The sequence below is a fragment of the Capsicum annuum genome, chromosome 2, assembly GCF_002878395.1.
Source record: "Capsicum annuum cultivar UCD-10X-F1 chromosome 2, UCD10Xv1.1, whole genome shotgun sequence".
In the NCBI taxonomy this organism is placed as follows: domain Eukaryota; kingdom Viridiplantae; phylum Streptophyta; class Magnoliopsida; order Solanales; family Solanaceae; genus Capsicum; species Capsicum annuum.
The window spans coordinates 76,820,486-76,830,083 of NC_061112.1; the positions used below are offsets into that span (position 1 = coordinate 76,820,486).

The 9,598-nt window shown below is 31.0% G+C and overlaps 1 long non-coding RNA gene across 1 annotated transcript; it reads left to right on the top strand.

Annotated features, from left to right (window-relative positions):
• Positions 1 to 314: 314 nt before the first annotated feature.
• Positions 315 to 5,744, top strand: LOC107858590. Its single transcript, XR_001671135.2, has 4 exons — positions 315 to 476; positions 3,623 to 3,903; positions 4,879 to 4,980; positions 5,055 to 5,744. It is a non-coding gene; the product is annotated as an uncharacterized LOC107858590 (long non-coding RNA).
• The last annotated feature ends 3,854 nt before the right edge of the window (positions 5,745 to 9,598 follow it).

Here is a 9,598-nt window from a genome sequence, read left to right on the forward strand (position 1 = left end):
AAAAATTCAACAACATAATATTAGAAACATCAAAAGGTCGAAAAAATGCAGAAAAAGTTAGCGCCAAAATAAAATAAAGCGGTTAATAAAATTTTATACATGGCAACCTCTTGAGGTCGCTACATTTTTAGTAAATTAATATTTATTATTAAAAACTAATATTTATTATTAAAAATAATGATAAACTAATATTTATTATTAAAAATAATGATATGTGGACATTTTATTAAGTATCAACGTCAATATATATATATATATATATATATATTTACTTAATTTCTTAAATATTTAGCATTATTATAATTAATAAAAAATAAAACCCATAAAGGGTCAGCTCCTTAAAGCCGCCCCCTCTTTCAAACTCACACTCTGAAAAATGCTCTCTCCCTCAAATCCAAAGATCTATGAAGCTGTGAGAGTATAATAGTTAAGGGCTGATTTTTTGCATTCTCTCTCTCCGAACTCTCTCATTCAAAGTAAGGCTGTAGTTTTTTTTTCTTATTTATCTATGGAATAGAATTTGATTCTATGAATATCTTGGTCTCCTTTATTTTCCCCAAAATGTGAATTAATAGTAGGAATTTTGTTGCCTTGTTTCAGAATTGGGTTTATGCTTCGAATTTATTGTTAATTTCTTCCATCTTCATTTAAATTGTAGAGTAAGTCTTCTACTTCTACGTGTTCTGTGTTTTTATATTCTTGGTTTCAATCAACAACAGTTAACTATGCTTGGGGTGGCAAATGATATTGGTGAAAATGTTGGGCTTATTCCTGGAGTCGTTGTTATAAGTTTCCACCTTAGGGTTGTTTTGTTGATTGGTTTTTTTTCATGTTTTTTGGTGTTCTTTGGCTTCACTTAGTCAGATTGTTCAGAACTTGCCTTATTGGATGGTAAAGATTCTTCTTTTATTGGCTTTTTTGTCGTCCTTTAACTTTTACTATTGTTTTTGAAATTTTATTTCTAGGATATTACATGCTGTTTTAGTTCTTTTTATTTTCAATTGGAATCTTGTTTCAGTGTTTTGAGATGATTAGATTAGCTATGGTATTTACTAACTAATTATAATAGTGTTGAATAGGATGTATTAGTAATGCTTAGATTAGTTATGCTAAGATCATTTCTTATCCACCATTTGATTTGGTGTTTAAGAATAATTCTGTCTTTAACCATACTTATATCCATGTAGTGATAGCACTTGTATTACTAACTCTCTGGTTTGCGTTGTATTAGTTGCACACATTATAATATTGAATAGGGTGTATAACTAATAGGCTAAATATCTATCAAACAAAGGATTAAACAATACCATGTCTAAGAGGTTTTCTAATACATCCTACCTAACGACCCTTTAGTGAAGTCCAATTTTATCTATGAAAAACAACTTCTCTACCTTCCACTCCCAAGACAGGGGTAGTGTCTGTGTACACGCTAACCTTACCCTTCCTTGATCCCACTTGTGGGATTACACTTGGCATGTTCTTGTTATTGTATTATCTTGAGCCGGGGGTCTATCGGAAACAACCTCTCTACTTCTTCGAAGGTTGCGGTATGGAATGTGCAATCTTGACACCAAAACTTGCAAAACATTGTTGTGAAAACCTCATGAAGCACTTAGGCTACAATTGATGTTTAAAGTAGGGTTGGGTTGTGCATCTTATAGCTGTCTAACTTAGTGACATGATTAAGGCAATTATCATTTCTCTTGTTATTTCTAGAGTGGGCCTTAATGAAAAGTCATTTAGGGACAGCAAAATCAGGTCGGTGCATAATTACTATGATACCATGTCCAGTAGTGGACCTAATATTGTAGACGATTAATGTCCTTTGTTAGTCATCTAAAGCAGTTTCAGTTGACTTTAAGTACTAGGTTGAGCTACTTAACTTTTCTTTTTGATTATAAACTTGTTCTGTGTCCTAACAAGTAATAATCCACTATTCTTTCTTTATATAGTTTTGTTAACTAACATAGACTAGCTAAATAGTAGTCATGTTTAGATTGAAGCTTTTTCTTTCTTAGTTTTGTGCATGTACACACTTATCATCTGTTAATTACTCACTATTTTTGATGTAAAATGTAAAATATTTCATTAAAGAGTACCAAGAAGTTACAAGAAAGAGTATAAACTAGGAAATTCCCTTCTACAGGTTTTGAATGAATGCAAAAGATTTACTGTAGAGTTTATATCCAATACAATATTCTTCCTACATCAAAAGTATAGACTTTGCAAAAATTTAGATTTAACATGAAGTATGTTTTCCTTCCTATCATTAAAACATCTTTTTTTCCTCTTCTATCATTAAACTAATCATTGTTCTGATATGTAAAGACTATACATTTTACCCTCCCCAAACCCTACTTAGTGAAAATACACTGAGTTTGTTGTTGTTGTTGTATATATGGTCTAAGTAAAATTTCTTTCAGATTTAGAAAGTTATTAGTTTTTTTTTTTTGGTTATACGTTAACAGATAATAAATAGGTACGTATTAACAATTCATGTATGAACAATACCTTTTTTATTGTTATCTTGTACAATTTGATATAGATTCTTGCTAAGTTTCCGAATGGTTCTTGTTCTTAAATTATATTGCAAAATCTTTACAGCTATGTTTTTGTATGCATAAATGTTTATGACTTATATAACTTCTTACGTAGTATTCTAAATACGTAAATTATTTTTTAGTGTAGTAGCATCCTCTACATATAAGCTGACACATCACATTCAAAGAACACGTATGCAATACTTTATTTACCTACTCAAAAAGAGGACATACCAAATTTATTGTGACATCCCATCTATGTTGTCTCTCTCGAGTAGCAAGTCTTTTATGGGCAGCTAGTTGCAATATAAAGATTCATCTAGACAATCCCAAGTTATTATAGGTGATTTTTTTCTTAGGTACCTTCTGATAATGGCCTTGTAATTTGGTATAGAAACTTTTGATAGAGAACAAAGAAATGTTTTATATATCTATAATTACATAGGCTTCTCTAATGAAGTATTTATTAGTAGTTTATAAAATTTTCTGAGTGATCCAGAATGTCTGTTTTGGTAATTCTTCCAATAAGTTTTCATTTCTCCCATAATAACAGTGAATTCACTTTACCCACAACTTATTTTTCTTTGTACAAATATTCCATAAAGGCTTATCTACAACTGTCTTGTTCCAGTCATAAATGTCAAGAATATTCAGGCCTCCGGCTGATTTAGGATAACATACCCCACTCCAAGATAGTAGTACTTTTCCACTCCAAGCTTGTTGGTTTACCTACTTCATTCAGAAGACATGAAAATACAGGAAGATGTTACTGCATTTCTCAACTTGTCCATTAATGACAATAACTAGTGTGCAATTGCAAATGCTGATACAATCAAACCTCTGATTCATGTCGGTGTGAGATTATTTGTCAGCTTTGTTAAGTCTGATACTTAAATCTCATTTGTTTTTGTTTTTCATAAGTTTGAATCAATTTGTACTTGCTTTATTTAATTCGAGGGTCTGTTAGGAACAATATCTCTATGTCACTGATGTAGGGGTAATTTATTTCAGTTTAACTAGTCATCACAGAGAAAGTGTTTCATTAGCAAATTAATTCATCTTAGTTTATCTTGTCATTACAGAGAAAGTGTTTCTGGCATCCAGAACATAAAGCCCAGATTAAAGCAAACTTTAAGTTAAAAGTTGGGCACATACTCACTGGCTTGCTATCAAAAGCTCGTGAAAAAAAAAGAGGCCCAGGTGGATTCTACCTGAAAATTGGCAAAAGTTAGTTGACCATTGGGAGACAGATTCGAGGTTCAAGCAGATACGTGAGATTGGCAAGAAAGCTAGAGCATCTCTTAAGGGTGGTTCTTTACATACGAGTGGAGTTCAGAGTCAGGAAAATGTAAGGAGAAAACTGGTAGGTCATTCATGTGATTTGGTATTTTTAATTGAATTGTGACTGAATAGTGATACCTTATCCTCGGACAATCGATTATTCTGGACAATCGGTTCTTAACTGTTACTTTTTGATTCCTGTTGTTGGTCTTTGAATTTGACTTATATTCTCTTAGTGAATATTGCATGGTCTATTTGTACATGCATATTATCCTGATTAAGCTTGCAGAGTAAACACATATAAGGGCAATGACAAGCAATGATATCAGTTAGTTCTTTTAGTTAATAGGTTTTGAATTGTTTTTTTAGAAGAACTTTCTCTTGGATAGTTTAATAGAGTTAGAATGTTGTATCATTAGAGCATATTTGTTTCCTAGAAGTTTGTTAATTCTTGTTTAGTTATTGTAAATGAGCAGTATAGCCTATGAGTAGTAAAGAGGTTTTTAGTGTATTGATTTAAAAAAAGAACAGAGAATGCTGAACTTTGTCTTTGTTATGCTCAAACCGTCATGACTGTGCTACCATCATGTCTTTGTCTCTTCAAAAGATGTTTTTGTTCTCATTTTCTGTACACTAATGTTTCGCAGTTGAAATGCATTTTGTAGGCTATTACTAGAAGCACATTTCAAAGCTGTTTATTTTTGTTCAACAATATTTTAGGTCATATTTTAATTTTTGTGTGTGTAGAAGAATAAATTATAATAGAAGATTAATGTTCTTAAGCCTAGTAGAAGTGGGATCAATAAATATATCCAATCTAGCAATCTGTCACAATGCAAATTGGAAAGAGGTTAAGCATTTTGCGAGCCTGCATTTAATTATTTCTTGCGAATGGGGTGTGCGTTTTCCTGCTTGTATTTGCAGTTATATAGGTAAAAGTGTTGTGCTTATCTCGTAACATCTTGATTGCGGCAATATGCCAAAAAGTAGTTTGTGAAATCACTACTGGTTGTGCTAGAGCTCATATCTGATATGGGAAGTTTTGTGATTGATGCAGCCACACAGATTCTTTACCTATTGAAACTTTCTTCAAAATGCTAAACCTTGTTTCTGAACCTGCAATATGTGCCAAAATTTGAGTACTGCTCAGTTGACCTATGTAAGTCTCTATTTCTAGTAGTTATTACTTAATTTTCTAAATTTATATTCTAATATAATTATCATTAAATTCAGAATTGATATCTACAATGTATAGAGAATTTTCGTCAATCTCTACCAGAAGATAAGACAGACCTATCACTTAGCCAAGAGCAGAATGAGAGAATATGATTAGATGTTGTTGGTGGCCCGAGTAGGTATGGATATGCTTATGGATTTCCCCAACGAACTTTATGTGAATTTCATTTGGAATTAGAAGGCGTCGGTAGTTTCCAGGATGATGAGTCAAGGAAGACAATTTTGGCTTTGAAGCAGCAAATAGCTGGGCTATCTAGCAAAGTTAATGCCTCGCAGGCTAGGGAAAGGCAAAGAGATATACAGTATGCAGGAATAAAGGCCCAATTCGATGCATTACTTGCTTCAGGGGGATTCCCCCTTGTCCCGGTGATATAGTGCGCCCTCCTCGACCTCTACAGTCTCTACCTATTTCACATGGAGTATATGATCAATACAGAGATGTGACTGAGGAGCCCAGCAGTGATGAATGTGATGAGGATTACTATGTGAACAATACACCGCCGCGTTGTTAAAGTTGAGTATTATTTAGATAATCCAAGCTATTTATTTTATTGTGGTTTATTTAAATTCTTAGATGTTTTTGAATGCATTAGAACTTTAAAGTAGTATGAACAATAGTATTGTTAAATAATTTATGACTTTTATGTTTTGTTCGTTCAATTTCAAAGTATTTAAATTTTATTTTCATTTTGTGGGTATTAGATTTATTTACTTGTGTTTGTTGTAGTTTGATTGATTAGTGGGAGTTCTTGGAGCTCAATTTAATTGATCATATTGTATATATTATTAAATTGAATTAAATTGGCAGGTATTTGTAAAAGCTATTGTTTTGCAAAAAGAGACCTCATGAGGTTGCTATTTCACATTTTTATATTTTTACAACTGCACAAAAGCGACTTGATGAGGTCTCTTTTTCACGATTTCATTTTCTACATGCTTGAATAAGAGACTGCAAGAGGTCACTTATGTTTTAAATAAATTATTTTTAATAAAAAATTAGGAAATAATAGTCACACCATGAGGTGTCTTTTAATTAAAAAAATAAAAATAAAAAAATCAAATAGAGACCTCATGAGGTCTCTTTTTAATAAAATAATAATTATTATAAAAAATAATTTAGAGACCTCACGAGGTCTCTTTTTTATAAAAATCGAGAAATAACCTAGTGACCTCGTGAGGTTGCTTTTAAGCGACCTCATGAGGTCTCTTAGAAAAAGCGACTTATGTTTTAGAGATCGATAATTGAGGTCGTTTTTGAAGTCTCTTTTTGAGGGAAAGAAATCTTATGAGGTCTCTTTTTGAAGTATTTTTTTACAACTTTTTTAATAGTGATGGGTAATATAATAAAATTACGATTAAAGAAGCTGAAGAAGGTAGTAGAAAACATCAAGAGTTAATTTATTATTTTATTTTTATTTATCTTTTTTTCAAAATTAATTACGGGTGATATAATAAAATCACGATTGAAACAACGAAGCAGACATGTCTTAAATGACCTATAACAATGATATAATGAAATTATTATAAAAAATACGTGTGAAAAAATTTAAATAATTCTCATATAAGACATAAAGTAGAAATAAAACGTCAAATTAATTTATCATTTTGTATTCAATTTATTTTTTTATTAAATATTATTAATTATTTTATACTTATACTTAAATGGGTTATAATGATTAATTATGGACGATATAGTAAAATAACAATTGAAGTAGGCAGCACAAACAGGCATATCGAAGAGGCCTCTGCTTATTGCCCTTTATAAGTAAGTAATTTGATGTTATAACTTATAATGAATATCCACATTTTCTTTCTGAAGAATAGTTAGAATTAGTTATTTTAAGACCAAGTTAGTTTATATCCTACTATCATCTAGCAAGACGGGTGTCTGGTTTAATGTCCAGGAGACAGAAGAAGCTCAATGGTTTTAAATAAGAATGTAATCAATGATTTTATAAAAATTTGATTTTAAAAATAAGGAAAGACTTCAAATATAATAATAATAATAACAATAATAATAATAATAATAATAATAATAATAATAATAATAATAATAATAACACAAATATGATTCAAATTGATGCGTCTCTCTTAGCCTGGTTAATAAGGGAAAGCGGAACTATATGGTATACGCAAAAGTGATGATCCGTCAACCACTTGAAACTTCTGATGATAAAATATATATGTGCGTATGTTTACTTTATATTATTATATTAAAATGTGAAAGAATTTTGAAAACTGATTTGAATTTTTACACTTTATTAAAAATCTCCATAATAGATAAACATTATTAAATTTTAAATAATCAAATTCACTTTAACACTTAAACTTAACTTTTATTTATTTACCGCCTTAACATCTTTAAAGTATAGTATTTTCACCCCTAAAGCTGATATATATATATATAACCACCTTCTTCATACTCTCACCCCCATTTCTTCATCTTCTTCACACCCCTCCACCTCCATGTCCCATCTTCTTCTTCTACCCCCACCCCCATCATAATTTTTACTCTCCAAACCCGTCACCATTAGGCCCCATTCTCCCTCAACTATCAATTTCTCCACCACCAGCCCCACCCCCCCTTCAAACCCCCAATTTCTTCTCCTTCAATTACCAAATCCTTTACCCCATCTAAACCCCTTGACTTAAGATCATTAGAAAAGAATGAAATTGAATTTCTAAAATTAAAAGTTATCTTCATGAATTTGAAAATTAGAAATAAAATTGAAATTGAAGAAAAGTTACTAGCAGCGGTGAAGAAAAATTATTAGCGGCGGTGTTAATGGTGGTGGTGATGTTAATGGTGTGCATATATTTTTTTTTGAGTTTGTTTTAATCGTTTTTTGGTGAGTTTTGTCGGAATATTTTGGAATGAAGAGTTTTGAATTGGAATGTGGTGATGCTACTGCATTGTTGTTTCTTGAATGGGTGGTTTGATGAAGGAATCATAACGGACTTGTAATTATGTTTTAAAAATTCAATCTTGGTTTTGTTTTCCATGTTTTTATTGTATGGTAAATTTTGAGCTATTTGTTTTGTTGGGTTTGTGTTAGAATCAGAAGGGGCTTTTAATTATGTTTTGAATTGATTTTGTTGGGTTTGCTTAATGGCTATTGGTAATATGTTTAAGTTTGAAGAAGATAGAAAATGGAGGAGAGGGGAGACGTGGGGTGATTTGAAAAAGATAGAAAGGGGGGAGGGGGTTGCGTTGCAGGGTAGGGGGCGGGGTAGACGGGCTGGGTGAGGAGTTGTGAAGAAGAAAGAAAATGGCGGTGGGGTGTTTTTTTTATTTAATATATAAATAAAATAGTAAATATATAATTTTTTATTTTTTTTAAAAAATATATAAAAATAATGTGTGGTGGATTAATTTTTTTTTAAGAAAAATTGAACTTCTTACGTGGCAATGACGTGGCTCTGACGTGGCATTGACGTGGCGTTGATGTGTAAGCGAGTGTAACACACTCTCCGTTGTGAGAGTAGTATTCAGTTTTGAGGGGTGAAAATAATACACGTTAAAGATGTTAAGAGGGTAAATAAACAGAAGTTAAGTTTAAGTGCTAAAGTGAATTTGAAGGACAAGTTTAGCGGGGAAAAAATTTCTTTTCTCTTTTATAAAATATATTTAACCAACTATATATTTAACTACTTAAATTTATTTTTGTCATTCTTTGTTTTGCAATTTCAATAGTGGTCCTATAAAGTTATTTAATTAGACAAACTCAAGATACCAACCATTTGGGAGACAAATTGATTCAAAGAAGAGGGATCAGATAGCTACTTTTTTTCTGTTTTATTTTTCAAATTATCATTAGCATATCGATTTATAAAAAATATTGTTTAGTGATAGTGTATTGTCCATGTATCAACCACAATGGTTTATATATTATATATTATGCGGATTTTCAATTGATACACATATTTTTAGTATATACTCCCTCCGTTCTATTTTACCCGTCTCAAATTTTCTAATTTGGTATTCCATTTTACTTGTCCTTTTTTACTTATCAAGACAAGACAATTTTTTTTTCCTATTATACCCTTAGTGTATAATTGCTTACTCCTTGTTATTAGCATTCTTGAAAAATATCGGAAAGAGGAGTACCACTAAGAGTACATCATTAAGAATATAAATGGTGCTTTGGTATTGGTCATCCATTAATATTCAAACTAACAACAAAACACAATTAAGAGAGATAAAATGGTAAAGTTACATAACCAATCATTCTTTTTTTAACAGCTGTATCATCCCAATATGGGACGAATAAAATGGGACGGAGGAATTACGATACAAAAATCTATAATCTATGTATTAGCCAGATGAGATACAAGTGTCTTTGGTGCAATTATGTTTTTTCAATAATTCTCATGTTGATTTGTCAAAATATTTTTTTAAAAGAATTCTATAGAAAAATAAGTTTTTAAAGATTAAAAAAATAACTTTTCAATGGAGTCATGAAAAACAAGTTCTAATTTAGTTGTCCCTCTCCTTTCATCCAAACCCATCATTTAACTATCCTGCCCTACCATTCCTAAAT